At 44.9% G+C, this 27,126-nt stretch overlaps 1 protein-coding gene across 6 annotated transcripts in view; it reads right to left on the bottom strand.

Annotated features, from left to right (window-relative positions):
* The window catches only part of ADARB1 (adenosine deaminase RNA specific B1), a 59,676-nt gene extending 35,670 nt beyond the window's left edge, over positions 1-24,006 (bottom strand). Inside the window, exons 1-3 of one of the 6 annotated variants that reach the window (XM_085065954.1) lie at positions 20,868-20,974; positions 20,050-20,240; positions 5,794-5,830 (exon numbers count right to left, since the gene is read on the bottom strand). The gene's annotated coding sequence lies outside the window, so the exon portion shown is untranslated. Of the gene's footprint in view, positions 1-5,793; positions 5,831-20,049; positions 20,241-20,437; positions 20,559-20,867; positions 20,975-23,878 lie in introns of those variants that run through there. The other 5 variants (XM_085065953.1, XR_014853372.1, XR_014853371.1 and 2 more) reach the window with 5 other exon arrangements.
* Between the last annotated feature and the right edge of the window lie 3,120 nt (positions 24,007-27,126).

The following is a 27,126-nucleotide window of genomic DNA, read 5'->3' as shown; positions in this document are numbered from 1 at the left end:
GCTCTCCAGCCTCTCATTGCCTGGTTTAACACACAGCCAGGATTGCCCCACCCCAGGTCCAGAATGTGGCACTTGCCCTTGTTAAACTTCATATAGTTGGTGACTGCCCAGCCCACTGCAATCCATGGATATTTTCTTTTCCACCTGGCTTTCAAAGGTAGAGGATTAGACAACAAAAAAAACCCAGTTTTTCAAAGTCCTTCCATGTAAAATAGGACCTTTCAGAAAGAGAGGGGAGATTTTTTCACAAAATGGACTCTGAGCCTGGGCTACTCACTACAAAATAAACTTCCTCCCTTGCCAAGGCATGCCTGATTACTTCTGAAATCATTAGTGATTCAGTTATCATTTCACTTGGAAGAAGGAACAGCATTTCTGACATCTTTGACCTTCCACACTTTTATTCAAGCAGCAATGCCACATTAATAAACACATTCACTGCCTGTAAATAACCCATTTAGCAAATGACACCCAGAACTCAGGTCCTACAGACACAAAGCCTCCACACGAGGCTGGGAAATGGTCAATGGCATCTGAGCAAGCACACCTCCCAGAAGGACTTCACTGACGCTCTGCATCTGCCTTAGACACCAAGGTATGATAAACTCTCAAATTTTGTTCTTAAAATCCTGCTCTGGGATAAGGGACACAGTAAAATCCTCAGAAAGAACTGAGAAAACTTTTATTGGGGAAAAAAAAAGTAATAGTAAAGGGAAAAGCTTAATTGCTGTTCAGAGAGTAACAACAGAACTTTCAAAAACAGCAATAAGGAATAACTGTGATAAGTGATTTGGGTCAGGGTATTTACAGCATGTTCTGTGTGGAATGGGGCTGTGGCAGAAGCCACCTCCTCGCTACAGGGACTGTTTTCTCTCAGGCATATTGATAAATTAATTGAGAGTTTGACTATGCTGGTGTAGCAGAGGGGAGTTTTTTTGTTTATAACACAGAGCAACAACCCTCCAACCTGGCTCTTATCTAATTCACTCACTGAAGCCAAGGGATCCTGCACAGCAGCACACCCTGTAATGTTTTGACAACAAAAACCTTTCCGAGATGCATTAAAGCCAGCAGGAAAACATCAAACAGGAAAACAACATCTAAATGTATGCTAATGTAAGTGGAGCCAGGAAAAAGTACACTTTTAATCCTCTCCTGGTTTTAAAGACTTTAATTCCTGTAGAGTATTTCCAAAGGTAGGAAGAACATCAAAAGTAATTTAAAATGCAGTAGCCAACACAACAGAATTCACCTTTATTTCCACAGGAGACTACTTGAATGATTTTAAAGCAAATCTACATGAGTGGATGTTTACTTGCTATAGCACACACATAGAGATAACCTGCATTTCTTCTGTTTGAATATCCTAGGTATCCACTGCATGCAAAAAAGAGCTGAGAAAGACCTTAAGAGTTATCTTGGCTTGTTATCATTACTGAGAAAACCTAAATATATCTTGAATAGGGAAATTTAGCAGCTAACAATGCTTTACATTCAGAGAACGGCATATATGCAAAAAATCCCATTAACCTGATAGATGACACAGAGCTATTAGAAAACAATGTAAATCAGACAGCTGCAGTTTTGGAGAAGTTTCATATTTGTTAAAAAATCCTCTCCTTCCAAACTCTGAAAGCCACGTGAAATAAAACATTGGGGAATGGATGGCGCACAAAATATTTCCAACAAACTGGATTTCCTATCAACCCAAAGTGCAAACACTGAAGTCCCACTTTGCAAAGAGGTTCAAACCTCACCTGAAAACTATATTTCCAACACCACCACCACCCCTCCACCAACTCCTTTGTTTCAGCAATTAAATGCAGCAATTAAAGCACTACCTTTCCTCTGGGATCGCTTTGTCCTCCTGCGTTTCCAGCGCAGTGGGGCTGTGCTGCAGAAGGTCCCCATGCCCAGAGCCATGGCTTGAGGTGATGCCATGCACCCCTTAGCTCCTGTGCCATCCCCTTGCCCTCTCCCAGTGCAGCAGTATTCCCAAAAGGAGGGTTATTTATCCCTGGGCTCTCTCCACCCAGCCCCTGGAACCCTGCAGTGCACTGATGCACAGTCCAGCAAACAAAGATGAGTGAAGGATGCAGCTCGACCCTACCCACTGCCCGAGGCACATGTGACAATTAACCCTTTGTCACACACTAGGAGCAAGAAAGGACAGTTCTCTTAGGACTAGGTGTGGAAAGACACAATTGGTTTTATTTTGTTATTAATAAAGGAGGGCAAACTCCTCAGCCTTGTTGCTCAGAAATAAGGAGACACATAGACAAGGAAATATTTCTACAACCTAGTGTATGCAACAAGATGATTTCAGCATCCTTTACAACTGTTTCTCACATTCACATTTCATACAGTGCCTCAAAAGGTACAGAATGTGTTTGGAAATAGCAGGAATACATAAATATACCAATCTCAAATATACTTAAGTCACAGATTTTCCACACAAGAGCTTCTACGCCAGGCCTGACCAAGAGGCCTCCCATTGTCAATATTACCTGTAGTATTTTCCAGCCTTTTCATAAACTAAAAAGTAACATGTGACATTATGGAATAATGTGATAACATCCTGTTTCCCCATTTGAGTGACATCTGTTGATCCTGTAGATCCTACAGATCACCAGCACAGGCTGAGGGTTGCAGCTATCCTTTAATCCTGCCCTCAGATTAAACCTCACAGGACAGAAAAGCACCTTCCACAGGGACTGTTTCAGGGACAGGTTCCACAGGTTTCTTCAGAGTATTACTAGAGTGATGACATTTCTCTGGCCACTCACCTCTATCTGCTCTCAGACCTTTATTTGTCAGTAGATCAGAAACACAGCACATGATTGAATCTGGATGAACTCTGGTAGATGATTTACATGCACCATCATATTGACAACTATCCAGGCTGACATTTTTTGAAAAACATTGCCACTGGCATCCTAAATTTGCAGTACTTAACTAACCAAACCCAACATGCTTGAGCTCACTACTGGGACTTGGCTGATGTACTGAAAAGGAGCTCTACCTGCTGGCACTCATTCCCCAGCTCCCAAGTAACAGCTTTTACATCTCCAGTCTGTGGTGGAAAGCACAGACTGAGTGAACTCTTTGACTGAAATTATTTTTGTTGGAAGCCTAAACACTGAAAGCTTCAGACTTCCGCATTTCAGAGAAGCTGAAGTTCTACTTCAGCATCCATGTCATTAGACACTACTTCTTGGAGGATGAAGAAAGAGCAACAAGATCATCTGAGCTCAGTTGACTCAATTCAGAAAGAAGAACTTACCATGGAGGAACAAGCCATCAATGCCACAGTCATAGTCACCACCAAGAAGCTCAGGAGGAAATGAGTCCCATCTAAGAGCAACCCCCAAACCAGTGCTGTGCCTAATTTGGTGTGCTGCTCTACACACTAATTAATAGTTTCAGGCCAAGTTTCACATATCAATTTACAATAAGCTGTTGATTTACACTAAGCTCTTGACCTTGACAGAGCAAGGACATGGAGGGTGAGGTATCTACAGCTATACGGATTTTAAGGAACAGCAACATTGACACAGAGAAAGGGAAAAAACACCCCTTGGGGGATGAGAATTCATTCTGCACCTTTGAGAAAACAGCACACTTCATAAAATGCAAACAGCAGCCTGTGAAACTACTGAGCTCTTTACCAAAATTCCTTCAGATGCTCAGATTTTCACCACCTTGTTCTCAGCACAGCCAAGAAAGAGATACGTAACAACATCTATTTCTCCTTCCTTTTGGGGGCAGAATTGCTGTATTAGCTATCTGAAGTTCATACATGATTTTGCTTCTAATAATTACTTTAACTGCCCTAACCTGTCAGAGATTTCATTCACAGAATTTGGTGTAAAGACTGAAAAGAGACTCTTCCAGGTCACCCTCATAGCTCTCCACCCAAAGCATCTCCTAACTCTGCCAACCTCTGCTCCCCAAGGCAAAGCAATTCTGGGGTGTGACACTCAGGAAGGAGGCCTTAGTGTCACTTAGTGACCCACTGTAGGTGTAATATTAACAGCAGCTTTAGGAAATAAAATCACAGCATCAAATCATAGACCAGTAGTTTGAGTTGGAAGGGACATTAAATCTCATCTGCCATGGGCAGGGACACCTTCCAATAGGCCAGGCTGCTGCAAGCCCTGTTCAACCTGCTCTTGGAGATCAGAAGCAACACAGCAAGGCTGATGGACAACTTCAGCATCTCAATTCTTCCCTCTGCCACCTAGTCCAGCAGAACAAAGCCAGTTTATTTTTCCATGGATTTATGGCTTGTGATAGACAGAGTTTTGTGATGAAGGGTTTGTGAGCCCCACTTGGAGACTCTGCAGCTGTGGCATCTCAAGTCCCTTCCCATCAGGTTCCCTGTGGGCAGGAGGCTCAAGGCCATGCTGCAGCCTTTACATATATATTAAGTATATTCATATACATCACATATCATATGACAAATTTTTAAATATATATGCCCATTAAAATCTCCAAAAACCATCCTTGCAAATCTCATTTCCTTATAGATTTGGCCCCTATCATCAGCTTACTTTATATTCTCTTTGAAGAAATAGTCATATGCTGTATTTTGTAAACTCTTTTAAAGATTTTTATTTTTTGCTCCCACAAGCAAGTTGTGTATTTTTCAAGCACAAGGACAATATTACAGGCCAACAGCAGTTTTCCTTTTAGTTTTGTGTACTTCAGCAAGAATGAATGTAAATTCGCAGCAACTTCTAGAATTAGCAGGGGCTAACCTACAGCCTGAGCAGCTGCTCTGCACAGCAAATTCCAGATCCAGAGATGCTGGCTGCACACTGGGAACCCCAAGAGCTCTGATATATACCTCAGCCTAGAGTTTATTCCTCAGGTGATTAAATCCATTCCAACAGCACCATCTGCTGTTACATAAATAACTGAGGTTGCATCTCTTGCTCCCTCAACCAAAGAAGTCTAGAGCTCTGTTCCAAATTAGAAATAACTTCAGAAGTTTGCAGATTTATTCCTTTGTCTGTAACCTCCTTACTGGTTTACTGTTAGGACTGAACATCTCATTTTTAATGTATTTTGTTTCTGAAGGACTCCTCAAATACCTGTGACTGTCAGAAAGGTATTTATGATGTGCTTCCAAGGCCAAAGTGGTAACAATTCAGAGAGAAAAACTAAGCAGCCTAGACCTCCCAGTAAGTGACATCAGTATTTTCAACATCGTTTAACTGATGGAGCTATCCAGTGCTAAGGAAAATGATAGCTAATTGCAAGAAAAATCTAGAACAGCTTTAAAGGGGGTTAAAAGAGACTCAAGTATCTGGAAGCTATTTCATAAAAAGATAAAAAAACATTCATACAGGTAGGGTAACAGTTTGGATTAGGAGACAGACTTAAAAATTGGACTTATTTCCTCTTTTCCCACCAAAATCAATTACTAAGCTTTGTTCAAACACTCTGCAAACTCTCAAGTCCTGCATGCCAGCTCTGCATATTTACCTGATTAATATGGATTGGATACAGATTTGCATGCAGAAGGGTAACTAAGTTTTCGTAGTATAAACTTGATACCCTTAGATATTTCTAACCAATATCCTCTCTATTTTCAAACTGTGCTGATCCAATAATTGTGAAGAGATTTGGAGTATAAACATAAATAAAAGTTACGGATACAACAAAAAAGTGCTAAATAAGTGTTCAAATACGTTAAGATGAAGTCTCTCCTCCTCCAAGTTATGAGCCAAATGCATCAATCAGAAAACAGAGAATTCTGCCATATGTTTGCAAATACAGTTTGCTTACCTTTTTAACTATTGGAGACACATGCTGATTCTGCAACCTGCAAAAGAAGAGGAAATCCAGTTAATTGTTTGGTTCTTTAAAAATTTAAGTACATTACAAATGGCAACTCCTGACCTTAAAAAGGACAAATTCCTGATTCTCTAAAAATAAATAGTCCATACTGCATATACACAATCCCAGAGACAAGTCCTTTGAAACCATAGCAAAGAAAGGGTGACAGGCCATTCTGGATATTCCTGGTTGGAAAAGACACCAAAAAAAAAAAAAAAAAAAAAAAATCCAGATTCAAGATGCCTAATACTGATGGTCAGAAAAAATATCCCTGAGGTACAAGCAGATTTGTAGTAGAACCCAATCTGCAATCTCTGCACCTTCTAGGAGAGAGGATCAGCAGAAATGTGGTAAATAATGGTTTAAAACAGGAATAAACTTCTGTGTTATCACAGCCATATTATCCCGAAAGCAAATCCATATGAAATCCAGAGTTCTCATCTTGTTAGATTTTTTTTTCATTTAGATCTTCAGTTTCTAGTTTTAGGGATTGATTTTAATCCATATTAACAGCACCTCATGCAACAATCCCCTTTCTAAACACCAGTTTCTTGATCCCATTGACATCACTCTGCATTCTCCTGCAAAACAGGAAAATCCCTTAATTACCAGCAGGGGAGTAGAAAACAACCAGCAGATGTAGGGTAAGACACACACAACCTCCTTTTAAAGGTCTCTTCCAACCCAAACTATTTCATGATTCTGATTCTAGGAAGGATCCAGGATAATGGGGATGCTGTGAGAAATTATTTCCACTAACAGGCCCAGCTGTTAGATGAGGAACAGACAGCTTGAATTTAACACATAACCTCCAAGTCCTAAAACAATATTGAGGGGGCCTTTTCAGTGAGAAGACTATCCTAAAACGGTTCCAAAAACCCATCACACAGCCCACAAGAGGGTGCTGGTGCCCTGCAGAAACCTACACTGAATTCAAGTTATACAGCTGCACATCACAGCCACATGGATGTACATCTCAGGTCTCGAACTGCTTTGGTCAAGAAAGGATCTGACACAATATTTAAAATCCATAAATTACAATATTGCATCAGTTCAATCCCAGCTATTTTTTCCTCAACACTTCATGGCAACATTTGCCAATAAAAAGAAAATAATTAATGCCAATATTACATTGGTCTTAGCACAAAGCAGGAAAAATTTCCAGAAAATTCAGTTCAAAGTCCCGTCCTAGTGTTCCCACATCCACAATAAAAACTTCCAATTTCTTGGAATACGAGATATAAATTAGATGTGATGTGAAAACCCCATACTTGTGGCAACAACCACTAAAACTGTGTTTTAAAAACAAGGTTTTGATTATTCTCTTTCTGCAGGAGCATTGCCTAAAGTTATAATTAATCCTGAAAAAACACATTGCTAATAGTTTTTAACTTTTTATATTAGCATATCCTTGTGTTATTTTAGATTTTATATTATTTTCCTTATACACATTACTCCAGTCTATAATTCCCTAACAAACTAAAACAAATCCAAGAGAATTGAGACTTTAAGTTTACCACTGACTGCCAAAAATTCTTACATATTGGCAGGTGCAGTGAGTTTTACAGAGAAGGAACCAGCCAGGGTTAAGAACTAGGCAAAAAAGCTTATTTTAGTAATTTTTTTATATGTGAGCAGTAAAGACAGGTGGAGGAAAAACTGACACTTGTGACACCTTAAACCAGTAAACACTATAAATAGCAAAGAAAGGGAAATAAAAGTACATTCTAAAAGCCAGCAGCAAAGCTCTGATGTCCAGCATGTCCTACCTGGCTCTGCCCAGTGGCAGATGGGTATTTTGGGGCTTGAACAAGTCATGACATTCTTCCCCAATATCTTGTGCAGGGAGAACCTGCCAGAAGGGGCTTCTCTAGGAGCTCAGGACTTCACTACAGCATCTCCATATTGTTACCTTCCAGAAAATTCACTACATCAATCCTTTGTCCCTTACTAGTGAGTTAATTTACCCTAAAAAGTTGGAAAACATGCCCATGATTTCTCCCAGAGCCGCAAAGGATACTTGAAAATCATCTGAAGAACACAACGTGTTGGCCATTTAGGAATACCTTCAAATATTACCTTTTTAAAGATCAGCTGAAAATGTTTCAATGAAACAAGAATCAAAACAGACATCTGAGGTACCACCTCAAGATGACAAGCTGCAAAAACCACCCAAACACAAGGCAACAACCTGGAAGCACTCATCACTCAGCACCAGTACTAAGGCCAGGATAAAAACCCACCACTTCCAATCTTTATGTATTTACTTTCCTATATATTTTACTTCTCAGGTGTTGAAAAACGAGAGTAATCTGCTGAGGCATCTCAACTGCCAGTGCATGACAAAAACCACAGGAATGTTAAATCCAGCGTTGAGCAGTTGGGTTGGAAGGGACCTGATAGCTCATCTCAGTCCAACCCCCTGTCATAGACAGGGACACTTTCCCCCTGTCCCAGGTTGCTCCAAGCTCTGTCCAGCCTGGCCTTGGACACTGCCAGGGATCCAGGGGCAGCCACAGCTTCTCTGGGCACCCTGTGCCAGGGCCTGCCCACCCTCACAGGGAACAATTTCTCCCCTAACATCTAACCTAAATCTCTCATCTCTCAGTTTGAAACCATTTCCCCTCGTCCTATCACTATATGCCTGTGTAAAAGTCACTCAGGGAGCCTGAGAAAGAGATGCCTTCAGCAAGACTTTGCTCCTGATGCCACTAAACAATAGTGTGAGCCTCCAGTAAAAGAGATGAGTTTAAGAGGGGTTTGGACAGTGCTCTCAGGCACATGGTGGGGTTCTTGGGACACCCCAAGAGGTGAACTCGATGATCCTTGTGGGTTCATTCCAAGCCAGGATATTCTGTGATTCTGTGACATGACATCTTTTTTCATACACAAAGTCATGAATCTCTGCCACAAACTATAAATTCAGTTCAACAGCACGACTACAGAACTGGGTTTTCCTCTGAAAACATTTTCCATCTAAATATGAAGAAACAATTTGACATCTATGACGTACTTACTTCAGCTTATCAGAATTAATTAAAGAAATAATAGTCTACATCCAACCCACATCTCCTACAGCCCTTTTGAACTGCTCACTTAAAATTCTAACATAAATTAAGAAAGACTAGCCATTGAGCACCACAATGAAAAAAAAGTTTAGGAAAAAAGGACATATATGTTGCAATTGGAAAAAGCAGAAAGTGCAGTTTACACAGGATACAAGCTGTCAAATGCTTCTCTTTCCCTTGATATGAAACAAAGTCTTTCTGAACTTACAAACAGGTACTTTCTGTACACAAGACACTGAAACAAAGTTCACTGACACTTCAAAAGCTATGAAAATTCAGCAGCTATTAAGCAACAGGAATCCATGGTTAAAAAAAAAAAAACAATGCCACTCCATCAAGTAATATCCAAGCTTTTAAAGCAGATATCAAATAAGAGTATGTTCATCATTTATTCTAGAATGCTCAATTATTCAAAAACTGTTCAGGAAGAAACACAGTAAATTATTCTTCAAATATTCTCTCACCAAAAATGGTTTCACACATTCACATGGTATCAGCCAGAAAGTCTTCACTTCTACCTTTTGCCATCTCCTGTGTTTGAAAAATGATGTTCACTAGTGTACTGGTACATTTAGCAGCATAAAGCCTCAATACAAAACGTTAATACTGAAACAACATTATTTCCAAATCAAAGGTTTTAATGCCACTCCTCTTTTTACAGGATCATCCAATGTGTAAGAGCAGTTACCTTAGAAGAGAATGCGATTGAAGCCAAAGGAATTATTCACATGAACAAAATTACCACAAATGTCTTCAGGGGAACTTAGGCTTTAATCTTCTTGTTGATGATTTCACTATTGCTAGTGTTTAAACATTTACATTACTCATTAAGCTGCTTTAAACATTAGTCAAACTGAAATAGTACAACAGTGCAACCTCCAGAGTAAGCAGCAGCCTTTAAAAGGCAATGGAATTGAGGAAATGAGTTGTAATTTCTCTGCCCAGTATTAGTACTTTCTAGACAACAGGTAAGAAAAAACGTTCTTTTTTACTACAGACAAACTGTGGACAAGAATTTAGGCAACAGGAGCAGCAGAGACAGGGCAACCCACCCATCCCAGCACACTGACCAATTCTGGCACGGGAAGATGCCCCACTTTGGAGCAGACATTCCTGCCCCGGCTGATAAAACTGCTGAAAGCTCTTGTCAATGCTACAGTGATCAACCAGCGTTTTCAGCTTAACACATTAAAAAAAAATACCTGTAAAACTTCCTTCAAGCTTGCTGGTGCAGCACATATTAGACTAATGCAAATCTTTCTTCCTTTGAACAGCAGCAATATTTTCCAGCCTTCACAACAAGGCAGACTTGATTATTTTCATTCTTACTCCCACCTTAGGGCAAAGATTAGATCCATGTGACACTTTGTACTTAGCATTAGTCTTTAGAAAAATACCTCAGAAATCAGTGTTTAATAAAAGATGTCAAATAATTATCACTCAGTTTAACAGTGTTCAAAACCATGAGATTATGTTCTGCATTAAGGACGTATGAGTGTCTTCTCTGGCTGTTACCATGGGAAGTCACTCTCCACAGTCCTTAAGTTTATTGCTTCACAAGTGCCAGAACTTTAATCCCAGATCCCTGCTTTTCAAGACAGGCTGGGATGGCTGCACTGCTGCCTCCAGCCTCTCAGAGGAACTAGAGATTGCTGACAAAGGTGGGATGAAGTGACCATATTAAGCCATGCCTGCAACAATACACCTCACTGGGAGCTTCCAGACCATGTCCACAGCCTCAAGAACCAATGTGATTTATTCCTGGATTTAAAAGCAGAACACTGAGAGAGGCCAAGTGTCACCTGATAGAGGACAAGTGACATGAAGGAGATTTAAACCACCCCTCCTCGTCCTCTTGACAAGACCCAAGAGGCAAAAATCATGGACTATACATGTGCACCCAAAGCCAGGGCACCTACAGACAGCATTTTTACCAGGCTTAATATTAGTTTTTAAATATATGTTATGCATGTAACATGGGAGAGTTTCAGAGCTCTTTAATCCTTTAGCTTTAACTTGCACATTACAGGAACTCCATACACAGGGAAGTTAAAAGACTCTGAAAGAAATCTGAATCATGCTGTTTTCCCAACAAAGGATTGGGTTAGCTGGAAAACATGTTTCCAGCTCAGTTGTTTTCTTGCTGCTTCTCTATTTATGGATATTAATTTTGTGCTCTGGGCAGAGCTGGAGATCACAGGGAAGCAAGTGGACCACAGCAAGGACTCTGGGCACATGGCAGCCCTCACCCCACCGCATCAGCCAAGGAAAAAGGTGTCACACCAAGTGTCCAGTGCAGCAGGGAGCCAAAAAACAGCACCTGCATCTTAAAACTGAGTTTTCTTCCCCACAGAGGCCCACTCTGAGGCTGTCCCAGAGAGGGAGCATGGCAGCAGCAAGTTAAACTAAAAGCATTCCACATTTGTGACTCAAGTCTCACTGACAGTCTGCATTTCCATGGTGGAAACTTTCAGGATTTTGGCATCTGTGTCTCATCACTGCAGTGTTTTAGGAAGATCAAGCTGTTGGACTTCTAAGAATATGGAAGTGTTACATTTCACTTTTACAGTCACATTTCTGCCTTTCTCCTACTACAATACGAGCAGATTTGAAGAACTTCAAGCTAACTGTTGGTGCACCTTGACTTCCCGCCAGTCTTCTGAGTTCCTGGAAGCCTTCCTCAGGATCTGGCATGCAACAGGCTGTCAGGGATCTCTCTAACAAAAGACTGACTCAAATTGTCCCTTCCAAAGCAATTCTTTGTTATTCAATATCAAGTTACTGTATGTTAAAAGAAAAAAGAGAAAAAAACAACAAAACACACCACCAACCACACTTATGGTGTAAAATCTGAGTGCCATCACCACTCGGCTGTGTGGGCAGAGTGTTTGCCATCACAGAATATTAGACATTTTTCAGCCACGTTGTACAGAAATGGGACTTACCACCTTCATACTCAAGAAACTGTAATACATCCCAGAGTTTGACAAGACAAGCAAGGAAAACACCCAGAAGATTTTGGATAGAGCAGAAGGAGAGTGAGAGAGAGCAAAGATGCTGGCGTGACCAGGCACAGGTCAGGACCTGTGGCTTGCATTACTTGCACATGGAATCATAGAATCACTGAGGCTGGAAAACACCTCTAAGATCATCAACTCCAACTGCTAAGACAGGCCCTCCATGTTCCCAACTGAATCATGTCCCCAGATGACACATCTACACGCTTTCTTGAGCACATACCAGGGATGGTGACTCCAGCACTGCCCTGGGCAGCCTGTGCCAGTGCTTGGCCATCCTTCCAGTGAAGGAATTTTTCCTGCTATTCAACCTGAACATGCTCTGGCACAACTTGAGGCAGTTTCTTTTGGTCCTGTCACCTGTTGTCTGAAAGAGGAGATCAATCCCTACCTGGCTACAACTTACTGTTAGGGAGTTGTAGAGAGCAGTAAGGTCCCCCTTGAGCAAAAATCACATTAGAGGGCAACTGGACCAAAACTTGTGAGTGTATCAAGACAGTGACTCGAGAGTACATCAGACAGTTTTGATGTATTCCCCCCTAAGGGCTGAGATGTTGGGAGGTAACTCATACATTAATTTTCATTAGCCTTTTTGAGCTTAGATAAAAATTGATAAATAGCTTTTCAGGTAACATAACATCATTTGTTGAGCATTAAAAGTTCTTCCTGACAGCCAAAGAAAACAAGACAAATGAGAGTTGAAATACTTACACCTAATTTAACTACCAAGTTATTTACACAAAGTGGCCCCAAAGAACCTCCTGGCAAGATAAATCTGAAACTATTTATAGGGGAAGAATTAATGAGTAAGTGATGAAAGTTCCAGATCACAGAATCCCATACTGGTTTAGGTTGGAAGAGACCTTAAAGCTCATCTTATTCCACCCCCTGCCATGGGCAGAGACACCTTCCACTATCCCAGGTTGCTCCAAGCCCCATCCCACCTTGGCCTTGAACATAGGACCCTGCCCAACTCTGCCACCTTGCAAATCAGCATCACATCAAAGCAAAGGCAAGCACGGAAGGACTACAGAGTGACATATGGCCCAGGGAGCTTGAGAGAAGTACCCTCAAGAGCTGCTCAGTCTAGAAGAACAAATCAGAGTCTGATTGTGCAAATACAGGGGGGAGAAAGGGAAAAAGGGAAACAATTATCAGTCCTGGAAGGGAGAACTGTACAGACTCAAGGGCAAGAGATAGTCTATGCTTTTCAGGCAGAATTGATACACACTGCAAATGCTGGCAGAGCAAGTACACTGGATTAGCCCCAAACACACCTCTAGCCTTCCAGAAAGGCTATCTGGGTGGCCCCAGGAGGAGGGCAGAGCTGCCAGCCCTCCAAGTGCACCACAGCACAGAAAGGCAGCAGACAGGCAGCACCTACTGCCAACCAGCCATGAGCTGCAGAGGAGGAATGAAAACTCCGAGGGACTTCACCTGGGACGTGGGACACTTGCCTGTGATTTTGCTGGAGCTCAGAGAGTCGTGTCTCCCCTGCTGTGATGTATTCCCACTCCAGGCAAAAGTGGAGCCACCCAAGATGCCTGATGCCATCTCACACGGCACTGACATAGCTGGAGCATCACCACATTCTGCTGCTGTCTCTGCTGCTCCCCACACCTACAGCAACACATGCACAAGGTCCAAGGATGACCCCACCAGAGAGCCCAAAGATTTTAAAAACAGCAGCACATTACCAAAGAGACAAGCACTGCTTTCTGCACAGACTGTGGTGCACCTGCTCCAGCAAGAGGATGGAAAATCCCTGTTCCCCTGGCATGCTGACCCAGGGGAGCAAATAACTCAAGACATAACATTTGCTTTAGGTTCAGTACAACAAAACCACAGAGACAAAGAGCCATTTAATGCCATCAAGACTACTTAAGAGATCTCAGGTCACAGAAGCAGAGTATATCCGTTCATATGCAAAGAAAAAACCCGTTGAGTGGAATTTGGATTATGAACCTACTTTCATGACCTTTTACTGAATTTATTTTTAGACTGAAGCTTTTATTCTGGACAAAGTACTGAACATAGACATTATACATATGCATGTATTTTTTATATATGCACATACTGCATACTTTTTCTGTGAAGTAAAGAAGCAGCAGCTACTGATTCAGAAATACAGGGAGTTGGCTGTTCTTTCAAGGATAACCTATGCACTGTGAACATGCAGTATACAAGAAACCAAGACTTAGCTCTGGGAGGTGAAATCCTCCAATAACAACACCAGCAGCCTCCTAAGATAGATCCAAAAGTCATTTATTCAAAACCACCCCACTGCACACACATTAAAGTAGTACTTACTAGCAATGCTGTCAGGACAACTGCTGAAGCAAGAGGTGTTTGTATGCATTTTAAGTATCACTGGATATAAAAATACCCATTAATACAATTAATACAATTTTTGTATTATTATTTTGTATTTTTACAATTAATGTCCAGTTTGAACTACAGCAACATACCAAACCTAGGCAAGAAAACACCAGAAGATAGCAAGGAAGGTCTGTGACCCAGGGAGAAACACAAATTGCCAAGCCAAAGCCTTAAGTAATGATGAGGAGCTCTGCTACACTGGATGTTAACAGGAGAAAAATTCCTTTCCTTACTTTCTACCACTGCACTCTAAAAGCTATGACCTTCAAAATATTGGCTCATTTTTCTTTAGCATTCAAAGCAGCCTGCTTCAGCCAAGCTGTCCTACAGGTCAGGTGACACTCTGGCAAGAGAGTAACAGTCAATAGACATATTCCTCAACAGAGCTTTTATTACAATAATCAAGAGTTGTATTTCTATACACCATATTCACTGAAAGCCATCAAGAGCAGCTACTTAGAAAATGTTCTCACAGCTATCGGGAAACCTTGCTTAAGTCTGGACAGCAAAGTCTAAAAGAAAGCAAATCTATTGAACAAGGGACTGAGGAAAGAACATATTGAAAGGACAACAAGCCACAAGTCTTCTTGGGGTTGTCCTGTGCAGGGCCAGCAGTTGCACTCAATAATCCTTGTGGGTCCCTTCCAAGCCTGGATCTTCTATGAACTGTGAACCTGAAAAAGGCTTCTGCTGAAAATCAGCAAGGGTATCAGCTGACTGAGAGAAGCTGTGGATGTTAATAGCCAGGTTGGGCAAACTGGCCTCAGAGGTGTCATGGCTTACCTTCAGCTGAAACCTGACTGAAGCCTGCATGAAAAGCATGGTTCTGTCTGAGAAAAAGTGCACAAGGAGGCCAAAGGAGATGGAAAATAAGCAGGGGGGTTGGGAATACTGACCAGTAGTGCTAGGTATTATCTGGGCTGCAAAACAAGCCAGCCAGCCGTCGTGATCTGAAAGGCAGCGATGGAAGAAGGACAAGCTGAAAAAAAACTACAGAGTTATAGGGACACTAGCTATATTTATTTAAGGTGTATTTATTTCAGTTGTATTATATCATATATATAAAAGTATTTTAAAATATGTAAAATATAATTGATATATTTTATTATATTATGTAGCTGGGATGTGCCAGGAGCAGGAGGACAGGAACAGCCTCCCTCCAGCAGCGAGAGCCCACAGCCCGGCAGCCCCGGCCCTGCAAGTACCACGGAGAGCTCCCTCCCTCTCTTCCTCCCTCCTTCCTATAATGGAAAACCGAAAGCTTGCCACCAAACAGCCGTTTTCCCTTCCAAGCAGGGAAAAAAAAAAAACATAAAACAACCATCTCATAGACTGTATCTAAGGAATTTGTACGCAGAAGACGTTCTCTTGACAGCACAGAAGTTACATGCACACGGAACAATGCTGCCATCCAAAAATATAAATAAATTACCATCTTGGCAATAAACACAAGCTAAAGCCCAAAAGAACTATTTCATTTCCAGGCAAGTTCATTCATAGATCTTATTAATAGTGAACCTGATTCCTTTAGGAACTCAGGAGCAGCAGAAGGAAAAGCATATAAGAAGATTAGGTTAATACTATATTTAAGCATATGTAAGGACAGTGAATGAAATAGTGATTATTCACTCACTTAATTCAAGAAAAACAACCACTTCCTAAGAATAGCTTTCGGGGGATAAGAGAAGATAAACTAGGCTGCAACACGATAAAAGAAACGACAAAGCTACAGTAGTACTCACTATCCCTCATTATCCGCATTCGTCAGCACTGAGCTCTGCAGAAATCAACTTCCATACAAAAGCATCAAACAGGGACAAACTACCCAAAGGCTTTTAGACTAATGTACCCTTTTCCACTAGTTGGGAAGCTTTCCCAACTCGTTATCACCCACATGGAAAACAGCAGAGCTGTGTTTAACATAACAGATTTTTGCAAGAGTTTCAAAGACGCAAGAAAAAACAGATCTTGTGGATTTGATGGAAGGACCTGTGAAATGGGGAGGGGGCTGCTGGGCTTGAGCTCCCACCACTTGAAGCATGTATGGTAGATTATGGAGTGAAGACAGGATTTTCTCCACTTTCACAAAAGCTTTTTTTGGGAGACTTCACCCCTTTGCCTGTACTTGGACAAAAGTACTCCCAACCAGACCTTCCTGCTTTTGCCTGCATCAGCTGTGCTTTTCTGTCTCATATTCTTGAGAGCTGCTAACTCAGCGAAGGGTCTGATTTAGCTTCTGATTAATCAAAGTCTGAACACTCATTAGCGACAGAAGCACGATCCAATCACAAACCAAGAGGCAGTGGAAATGCCCCTAGAGCTCATCTCTGCACTCACCCTCCTCTGAAGGCAGCCTGTGCACATTCTCCCATCTCCATCCCAGAGGCAGAGATATGCAGGAGACTGTCACAGAATCATGGAATCATTAAGCTTGGAAAAGACCATGGAGTCTAACCAGATCCACCATAAAATCATGTCATTATGAGCCACATCTACATGTTTTTTCAATGCTCAGAAACATGTTCCCAACTCCAATTAAAACGCTGTGTACACACCCAACCCACAACGGCCAGGATCGCTGGTTTGAGTTAAGCATTAATTTCCAGCTCCTCTTTGTTATCAAAACACAGTATCACATGACATCAAACTGCAGAACACCACTTGGCACTGGTGAGCGGCAGGAGATAAAAAGCATCTGGAAAAATATCGCTACAAGAAAGTCTGTATAATACACATTAAATCCCAGGAAAGCCTGTCTGCTCTCAGCACTGGAAGGATGCTTTCACTGGCTCTAAGAGTGCTTCTAACCAAGAGTGGGGTTGTAGCCCCAGAGAAGACATCAAAGCCACCGCAGTTGAAAAAACACAAGCATCGTGCCACACAGCTCTTCTGAAAAGCTGACAGGTAAAAAAGCACAGGAATATGCTCTAGTCTAGCTAGGAAAGATGACTCTGTTTTAACAGAGAATACGACTGTGCAGCTGCCTGTGGCTCCACACCTGTGAACAACACCCACATTTTGTGCAAACTCCACAGGCAACAAGCCCAAGGGGCTGTTCAACCAGCTGACAAGATTTAGCTACCAAAATCTAAGGGAGAAAAATGCTACTTGTCTTCCAGATTTATAAGCTATCCCGAAGGTCTCTCCCTACTTAACACCCCTCGGTAATTTCTGTACTGTGGAAAAAACCTGCTACAAAGTGCTTTGCGGGTGTAAACTTGACCGAAGGCTATCAGGGTTATAAAAGTGAGTAAGCATCCGACAAAAGAGAAGTTATCGCCTCTTCCTTTGATCTCCCAGTGTGAGCGACTTGAGCATGTCAAGAGCAAGCTTTAAAACCTGGGCAGAGGAGGAAGGACATAACCCTGGCTCCCCCACAGAACCAGCTTTATTACAAGTTTCTCCCAAACAAAGCACAGTTCAGCCATCAGCTTATAATAATTCTTCTCATTTTTCAGAGACTTAAATATAGCAGCACTGATCTTTCCACTTTAGCTGTGAAAAACACGGCAAGTCTTAAGGCCAAAAGCAAGCACTGAAATGAGTATAGTCTGGTTGTGATCAGAATGCATTTTTTTCCTATCCTGTGGACCACATCAAGACTCCATCATCTAGAGGGCTCTACTCTTCCCTCAGACCAAGCCCACACAGGTATTTTCCTTCAGTATTCCCCCAAATCCCTGGTAATTTCTGCTGCATAAATTTCCTGATCTATAGTCGAGACCTTAGTGTTTATTTTATCCCTAACTGGAGTCTTCTGCTAGAGTTGGCCACACTTATTTTCTACCTAATCCGCAGATTTTATTAATGAAAACCTAGAGCTAATCATGCTTTTTAATTAAAGATCTTACTATGCTCTTACTGGGAGACATTTAAAGAGTTTTAGGGCTGTTTTATTAAGTACTCAGTATCCGTCCTCAGTATTTAAGATAAAAAATATGTATCAAATATGTATTTTAAGATGTATCAAAGCGCATTTTGATACAGAATGGCCCCTGTAAACGAAGTTTATAAAATCTGCATCCAAAGAAAGAAGTCAAAGGTATTTTTCCCCCTCTAATAATTTTCCAGCAGACCATGCACAAATCTTAAAGCATAAACTAAGCAAGGAAAAAGGCAGTGAAAGCTTAAACTTAAAGGCTCATTTGCTAATAAAGTTGAAGAGCTGAGTAAATCAACCTAAATAAAAATCTCAGCTTCATTTTAGACACACTGAACAATTTAAGCATAAGCCCTCCAGAATGGCAGAGGCAGGTACTAATTATCTCTGCAAATCTCAAAACCTAAACAGACTAAATGGGAAAAAAACACTCCTAGTTGAGGCTGCCTCACAATTCCTATGTAAAAACTTCATTTTCACATTACATGTGACAAAGGAAAGAAACTCGTGTTTTGCATACCTGTATGTTCTCTTTTTGATCAAATTTTAAACCGTTCATATCTTTCCAGAGTTGATATGACAAAATTAATAGCAGAAAGGAGGAGCCATTGGTAAACTGAGATTGGAACAAGGATGAATGGACATCGGTATAGTTCTCACATATAATTTTACCCAAGGCCCATCACAACATTGTTTATACTACTTTAAAGTATCATAATAACAAAAGCACCAGGCAGCAAAGTAATCAGAGAGTACCTTTTGCCATGCAGCACCAAACTCACCCCCAAACGAGGAAGATTTCTGTTTTAAATCCAAAATATGGTACTTTCCTCATATGTTTTCTCCAAATGAGGATACTCAGGATACTCACCATCTTACCCAGGTCTAAGAACTTCATTCTGTTAAAATCTCTTTAAAATAAACTAAATCAAAAAATTCCTCTGCAATCCACTGAGCAGCCCTTCCTTTTGCATCTCTGCCAAAAGCACACTGCATGGAAAAATCCTGGCCCCGGTGCTTTCGTGCACCTATGAAAGGACATTATCCCAAACAACTGCAAGAGCCTTTACAGGGAAATTTAAAATCCTTGCTCATCTCCCTCGTGCTTCAGCCCCCAGGGGCAGGGTGAGGGAATGTACCCAAACCTTTTGTTTTCTTCTATCACCTGTAACGATGCACAAGTGCTTGCTGGATCACTCATCTCCACTTTCACAAAGGAAAACAAGAGACACTCAGGAAAATAAAGGCCTGCACTGAAACTAGTTATGAAACTTCATTTGCTGTTTGTCTCACTACCACAGAGATCCTCTGATGTCCAACAATATCTGCATTCCAACAACAGCTTTTCTTTCAGCAGAGCACTCATCTGAGAATTCCCTCCTCACAGGTTCCTGTGCTCATGCAACTTCTCAGCACTTGCCTGTAACAAATCCATCCCCTTGTCAAATCTGACGGACTTTTCAAGGTGCTGACAGATTTCATTCAGGGCCACTAACAGTGTGATGCAATGCCATGTGAAATCGAGGTTAAAAGCCCAGCAAGATGGCCACAGTTCCCAGTAAAGGCATTTCTAATGAAGCAATCCTGATTTAAAAGCACAGACAGCTCTCCTCCCTTCAGGAGACAGAACCACAACAAGACCTAACCCTGGAGCATCAGGGAAGACATTTCTCCACAAGAAAAACAAAGCATCCTTCCTCTTCAAGCACATGAATTTAAAAAAAAACAATTAAAAAATAAGTAAGTTAAAATAAACTGTAAAAAAAAGAACGCAACCCACAAAGACATAAAACCATAGCACTGCGCGCAGGAAAAGATGCTTGTGGCTATTCCCAAAGCCCTGTAAGCAGGCGATACTCACAGAGGACAGCTCTGGAATGAGGTTATTCCCTGGCTGTGCATGCGAGGGGACAGCACTGAGTCACAGCCCTGGGCAGGCAGCACTGACTCAGCCCGAGCTCCCGCCGGGAACACAGGCTCAAGGTAACCCCGGCAGCTTTTGGGGAGGTGATGGATTCCTTTGGCTCGGGGGAGGAATACACCGCAGCTGACCTGGAGAACAGAAAAAGAGCCCAAATCCCTTTGCAACCAGAAATTCTTGAGAGAACGACTGGCCTGAGCATCCTCTGAGCTCAGCTGCCATGCTAATAGCAGTTATGTGGGTTTCTTTGGGGTTTTTTTAGCTTTAATTATTACTTAAAGGCACACATGTGCTGCTGCTTTGGTGAGCTACAGCCCCAAATACTCACAGCTGGCTCCTGCTAGCTCCCAGAGCCTGCTGATGGCCTCTTCAAGGACTTACATTGAAAAAAACAACTATTTCTCATACCTTCCATACAAAAAACATTCACTAAAAGGATTTTAAAAATGCTGAACAGCAGGAACGAGCAAAAAAAAAAAAAAAAAACAACCACACTGTCTCCAAACAGGAAAGAAACTTGCTTTAGAACGTCATTTCACTTGCTTACATAATCATTTCACCAAGCTTTTTTTTTTTTTTTGGTCCGGCAGCGTTTCTACTACAAAGGTATTTTCTTTAAAACCAAGATACACAAATAACAGCTTCCACTGATAAATACAGACCAAACCCACAGTTTCAATCTTTGGTACTTAAATATAATATGAAATCCACACTGCATCAGCTGCATGGCCGGAGTTTCAAAGGTGGCAAGCACCTACTGGTTTCAGAAGTTGCAGAAACAGCAAGAGCTCTGGTCTGTTTTCATCAGACTACATCCTCAGGAATCCAAGCAAAGACCCTCAGGGTCCTGCACCTCCTCAGTTTCAAACACAAGAGCGTAATAAGGCACTCACTGCAAGCACCTGGAAACAACCCATTTCAGCCTTACCTGAAACCACCCTGGCACCTATAAACACCAACACACTCAATCCAGCCCCTGCAGTCCTGAAGCACAATCACCCCCCAAACCTCCTCAAGTCATACGTGACACCTCAACAGCCCTGATGCCAAGTTGTTGAGAGAGCATGTCACACTCGTGGTCCCACAGCTCTCTCAGAGCAGTGTTTGCCATCACCCTGTTTAACAGGAACCCTTCGTTCCCACACAGGATCTCTGACCAGGTGACTGGGAACAACCAGAGGCAGCAGTCTGGGGTTTGGCAAGTGTAGGAATGAGTTTGCCAGGGAGCAGCAGAGCCTGACGTGGTCCCAATCCCAAACTGTGTCTGAGCTAACAAGCCCAGCCATTCAGATTTTACTCACTTAAACCAAAATATGGGTGGCTTTTAAGCGAAAAAAGTCCCATTTAGTTAAAATAAAGGTACTCCAAAACACCTTTGTGCTCACAGCAAGCCAGAGGCCTGCCACTGAGGGCTTGTGGAACTGCATTTCCATTCCCAAAACACATACAGCCCACAAAAGGGTACTAAACTTCCAACTGAGCAGATAAATCTGGGTAACTGGAGGCAACATCAAAGTGGGTTGAGGTCTGCAAAGCTATGAGACACCTCCTGTTCCAAAAACTGAGCACCATGTCCTCTCTGGTACCTGCCCAGAAAACAAATGCTCATAGAGCAAACACTCCTCCTGCTAAAAAGTTGGCTGTTTTTTCCCTCTCAAGCTGAGGAACCAGCGCTCTTGAACATCAGCAACACAGAGGAGCCTCAGCCAGCACGCTGGCTGCTGAAAACAAACTCCAAAAAGCATGTGCGCATGAGAGGTTGGGCCAACACTCATCCATCACGCTCTGATAAACCACACAGCAAAACGTGAGAGAATTCCTCGTGCCACCCTCGTTCCTCACTCCTGGAAGCAAGAACGGTGTGCTCACACAGATGCACCCCAGGAAACTTGGGGAAGGCAGCGCAGGAAGGAGCAGCACAGCCAGGATCACAGCCGAGCTGCTCTGTCTCACGGAGCACAGATAAACAGGATTCTGAGCTGAATTCTCAGAGGGCAGTGCCTCAGAGCAGGGGCGATGCACAGGCGCCTGGCAGAGCCCACTGCTGGCCATCTCCATGGAAGCACGGATTTCATGGAAAAACCAGGACTGCTCGATCTTGGGCTGCCAGAGGAGCAGCGGGAAGCTTTTCTGGGCAGCTGTGCCAGCCCTGAACAGCGAGGGTTACTGAGCCTTTCCTCTGGTCAGTGCACACAACTACGCACTGTAAGGGCCAAGAAACATAGTTGACTGCAGAAGGAAAAAAAAAGTTACAAGATTTGGCAAAGCCCCCAAAAGGCATCTGTCTTGGACATCCCAAAAGTAACAACAGTCATTCAAGACGTGACTTGTTTATACTACGAGGCTTATTACACAGAGGCCTGCCTATTTTTAGAGGTAGATATCACTACAATTGAGTGCTAGATAAACCCAAACAATTGTTTTAAAAGAGTACTCCATCACTAATTATTCTAAACATCTTGTGTGTCCAGAGAGGTTGGCCTGCTGCCACTCTCCAGCATAAAACAGCTCTGAGAACAACGCTAGGACTTCACTCTCAGCACTGACAGGTAACTCACAGAGCAAGCAGCATGCCTGTAGGATCCCAACAGCTCCAGCAAGCTCACCACCACTTGGAGAAAATAAAAAACAATGAGAAACGAGACCCTAACCTTGTTTATGCTAAAAAATATATGAAATTGGTTTTCTTTTTAACGTACCACCAAAAAAAAGGTGCTAAAAATTAAAAAAAAAAAACCAAGAAAAAAACCCAAAAAAAACCAAAAGCCCAGGCCAAGGACTAGCGTGGCTCTGATGGTAGCTCATCCATCGGTTCTGTGGTTTCAGCAGCCTGAGCGCTGAGTCCCGAGTGCTGTGTAGATTCTCTCTGGCCTGACCAAAGCTCCCCCAGCTGAGTCCTGAGAGGTACCAGGTGAAAACGGGCAGACAGCAGGGGTAGCCCAGGCCAGCAGTGCCCCTCAGTCACCTGGCAGGCGCCCTTCGGAAGGCTTTTGCTTCTATTTTACTTAAGCAAACCACACTTTCAAAAGCACAATCACCGATCCCACGACTGCAGTTTTGCTCCAGCACAGCCCAAAACCAACCAAACCCCGAAGGAACCACGAAACACGCCGGGGGCCACCGGCAACAGATGGAGAAGGGCTCGGGATGGGGGGGTGGGGGGTGAGTTATCCAACCGGGAAGGGAAGACAGTGGGATGTGCAGGCGCGTTTCACGCCCGAGCTGCTCTCCAAGGACACGCCGCCTCCCCACTGCAGAGGGCGGGCGGTGCTGCCGGGGGCGGCCGGACCGGGCGACGCGGGAGGAGCACGGCGGCCGGGGGAGCACCGGCAGAAGAGCCGGGCGGCCGGGCCACCCCCCGCGGCAGCGGCTGCCGGGCACACAGGGCTCCCGCTCCCCCGCGGCGCCGAGCGGCCGGGAAGGGCGCCGTGCCGGGCGGTCGGTCCCGCTGAGGAGCTCCCCCCGGTCGGGCGGCCGGGGCCAAACTTCCCGCGGTACCGCCACCCCCCAAAATGGCCTCGCCGCCGCGGCCCCTGCCCGCTGAGCCCGCCCGGGCGCCCGCCCCCGCCCCGCCGCCGGGAACGGCCGGGCCCCGCTCCGCGCCGCACTGCGCCCCCGGCACCGGCAGCCCCGCCGCGGCCCGGCCCGCCCGGCCCCGCCGCGCTCAACAGGTGCGGGGCGGCCCGGCCGACCGGCACCTGCCACCGCGTCAGGACCTGGACAGGTCCCGCGGGGCGCTCCCGCCGCCGCCGCCGCAGCCCGGGCTCACCTCTCGCGGCGCCGCGCCGCTGCCCGGGCCCCGCCGCCGCCGCTCCGCCATGCGCGGTCCCGGCCGAGCCCCGCGGCGGCTCCGCTGCGCCGCCGCCGCCGCGGCTCCGTGCGCGCGCCGCCGCCGCCGACGTGCAGGCCGCGCCGGGCCCGCCAGCGGCGCGAGCCCCGCGCGCGCGGGGGCGTGGCCGCGGGCAGCGCCCTCGCTCCCGTTGGCGGAGCCGCGCGCGCGGGGGCGAGGCCTCGGGAGGCTCCGGCGCTCCCATTGGCGGAGCCGCGCGCGGGCGGGGGCGGGGCCGAGGGCGCTCGCGCGCTCGCGCGCGGCGGAGATAGCAACGGGGAGCGAGGGGCGGGCCCGGCTCTGAGGGGGAGCGCGCGCTGATTGGGCGAGCGCGGGGCGGGGCGGGGCAGGGCGGGGCTGCGCTCGGCACTGTTCCCCCACAGCCCACAGCCCCTCAGCCGCCGGGCCGCCGGGCAGCACCCACAGCCAAAGGGGCACCGGCACTAGCCTGCACTGCGGCCCGGCTCGGCACTGCGCCCCGGCTCGGACCGGGACATCCCGCACCCCCACGGGGCCCAAGCACTGAGCCTCTGCCATTCCAGCGTCATCCTGGGTGTGGTGTCCGTGTCCGAGTGCATCCCTCCGCGCCAAGATGAGAAGGCCAAACTGTGTTTTCCAGAGAGCGGTGGGAGATCTCCACCCAAACACCATCAGTAAAGTTCATCAGTGCTTCCACCACGTGTATGGCTCTTTATGTGAGTTAGGGCTTCAGCCTCCTGCAGAACAGGGGATCCTAAAGGATTAATTGCTTTAAAGCTTGGCTTGGTTTCTGACTGCAGGCTTAGAACAAAGGCATGTGGTTGCCTGGGGAGCAGGTTTCTGACTTGCATTTAGCTCTTGACATAGAATGCCAGAATGGATTGGGTTGGAAGGGACCTTACAGCTCATCCTATTCCAGCCCCTGCTGTGGGCAGGGACACCTCCCACTATCCCAGGTTGCTCCAAGCCCTGTCCAACCTGACCTGGAACACTTCCAGGGATCCAGGGGCAGCCACAGCTTCTCTGGACAACGTGTCCCAGGGCCTCACTAGCCTCACAGCCAAGAATTTCATCCCAATATCCAATCTAAACCTACTCACTGTCAGTTAAAAACCACTTCAGGTCATTGCAGTTTAAAGGTATCTGTGGGTTGCAAACCAAGCTCAGCCCATGGGATGCTGAAGGACACAAAGGAATGCAATGCTGACCTTGCTCTTCCCAGTTTTTGTGGGTTTTCAGGCTTGCAGCCTGGTATCACTCCTCATCTCTGTCCTTCAGAGCGCTTTCATCATGTCCCAAAATCTCATTCCAGGCCACAGCTGACCACAGACATCAACCGGTCACAGAGAAATCTTAACTTTCCCAGCTTTCTGTCCCTTTGAGGTTACCTGACCACCATTTCAGTGAAGGAATTCTTCCTAATACCTAATCAAAACCCCCCCAGTACAGCCTGAGGCCATTTTCTCTGGTCCAGATATTGACACATATTGCTGCATCAACCACCTTGACATTACTAAAACTTCGTGCTGAGAACTCTGTGTAATTCCTCACCTGTTTCTCCAGAGTGTTTGGGTGGTGACACCCTCATTACCACGTCCCTTCAGTGCCCATCACGGCTCCAGGTGCAGCACTGAGTGGCTCGTGGCTTCTTCCTTCTCTCCCTGTTCCCGGTGGGTAAGGATCCATGCAGGCATTCACAGGGAGGGCAGAGAGGACCAGCACAAAAGCCAGTGCTGGAAACAACAATCTATTTTTATACTTCCTTCTCTCAGGTACAGCCCTTTGCCTCTGCCCTGCCCGGGAGCAGCAGCGCCAGCAGGGAGGCTGCTCTTGGCTGCTGATGCCTTCACCTCCAGGAATGCCTGTCTGTGTTTTCTTATGCTATTTTATTTTAAGCTCAAGGAGTTTAACACTAACTACTGCATTTTTTCCCTTGCCTTAGAATCGGCAGTCAGGCCACGAAACAAAACCGCTTTGCTCAGTTCCACCTCTGTCACCAGCCACAGTGGTTGTGTCCCAACAGGATGCTGGGGAAATCACTCCTCAACACAATCCTGTGCCATGTGCTCTGGGATGACCCTGCCTGAGCAGGGAGGTTGGACCAGATAACCCACTGTGGTCCCTTCCAACCTGACCCATTCCAGGATTCTGTGAGATGTGGCAGGGAGGAGGGTGTGATGGGAGACAGTGTGTTCCCAGGCTCCTCATCCTGCTCAATGTCAGACCTCGCTCCACCACAGATCAGCCAGTTTTTTTGGCTGGTTGGGATTTTTTTGGCTTGGTTTGTTTTCTGCAAATTCATTTTAACAAATTAATGGCTCTTTAACAAGGATTTTTTCATCACAGTCCTGGGAAATGAGAAATATTAGGCTGTCACTCATAGAAGTGAGCGTGGCACATTTCAAACACCACAAGAGAAAGCAGCTTCATGGTTTCCACACTCTGACAGTGTTTTTCCACCTCAGGGCAATATTTGCAAACTGGTCTTGCTCCTTGGGGTCCCCACATGTGCTGAACATACCCCTGTGTGCTGGTCCTGGTGCACAGATTGGCAATATGGATTTTCCATCCCACATCCACCATACAGGAGACACACCATGAATCTGGCATGCCAGTTCATCCAGACCTACTTTTGGAGTCCCTAACCTCACCTGAGGATGTGGTGGATGCACTGCCAGACCCAGCACCTCCTCCACCATTCTGTGCAACTCAACAGAAGCTGCATCCCTGAAAAGCCCTGGCAGCAGATCCAGGCTTGGTAGTTTCTCCCTGCTGTCGCCATATGATCCTCAGCAGAGCAGCTGCCAAGCCTGGGGAACCTGCTTCCAAATCCATGCTGTGAAAAGAAGGAGGGAGGATGTTTAACCCATTCCTTGTGGCGTGGCAAGCTGGCAGTCCTGTGGAAGGACAATGGCATCCTCACCAGGGTGGTGGCTGCTGCCATAGGACAACTGGGGAGTGTAGCTGACTAATCAAAGATTCAGCTGCTTCATAGATGGTCTGTAACATGAATTTCTAAGGCCAGCATATGTTTCAAGGCAGTTTGGTGGCTCTTCTTGCAGTAACTCACTTGTGTAGACCCCTGAACAATGCCGAGGTGTGTCCTCATGCCTACACGGTGTCGTGAGCTGGGTCTGCAGGCAGGATGGTGATGCCAGACTGCCTGTGAGCACACAGATCAGGTGACAGCCCAAGCAGAGTGCCCTGCC

Source organism: Lichenostomus cassidix, chromosome 7 (assembly GCF_008360975.1).
Source record: "Lichenostomus cassidix isolate B80296 chromosome 7, HeHo_3.0, whole genome shotgun sequence".
NCBI lineage: Eukaryota > Metazoa > Chordata > Aves > Passeriformes > Meliphagidae > Lichenostomus > Lichenostomus cassidix.
Note: the sequence above shows the minus strand (reverse complement) of the source record. Positions and strands in the feature narration are given on the sequence as shown.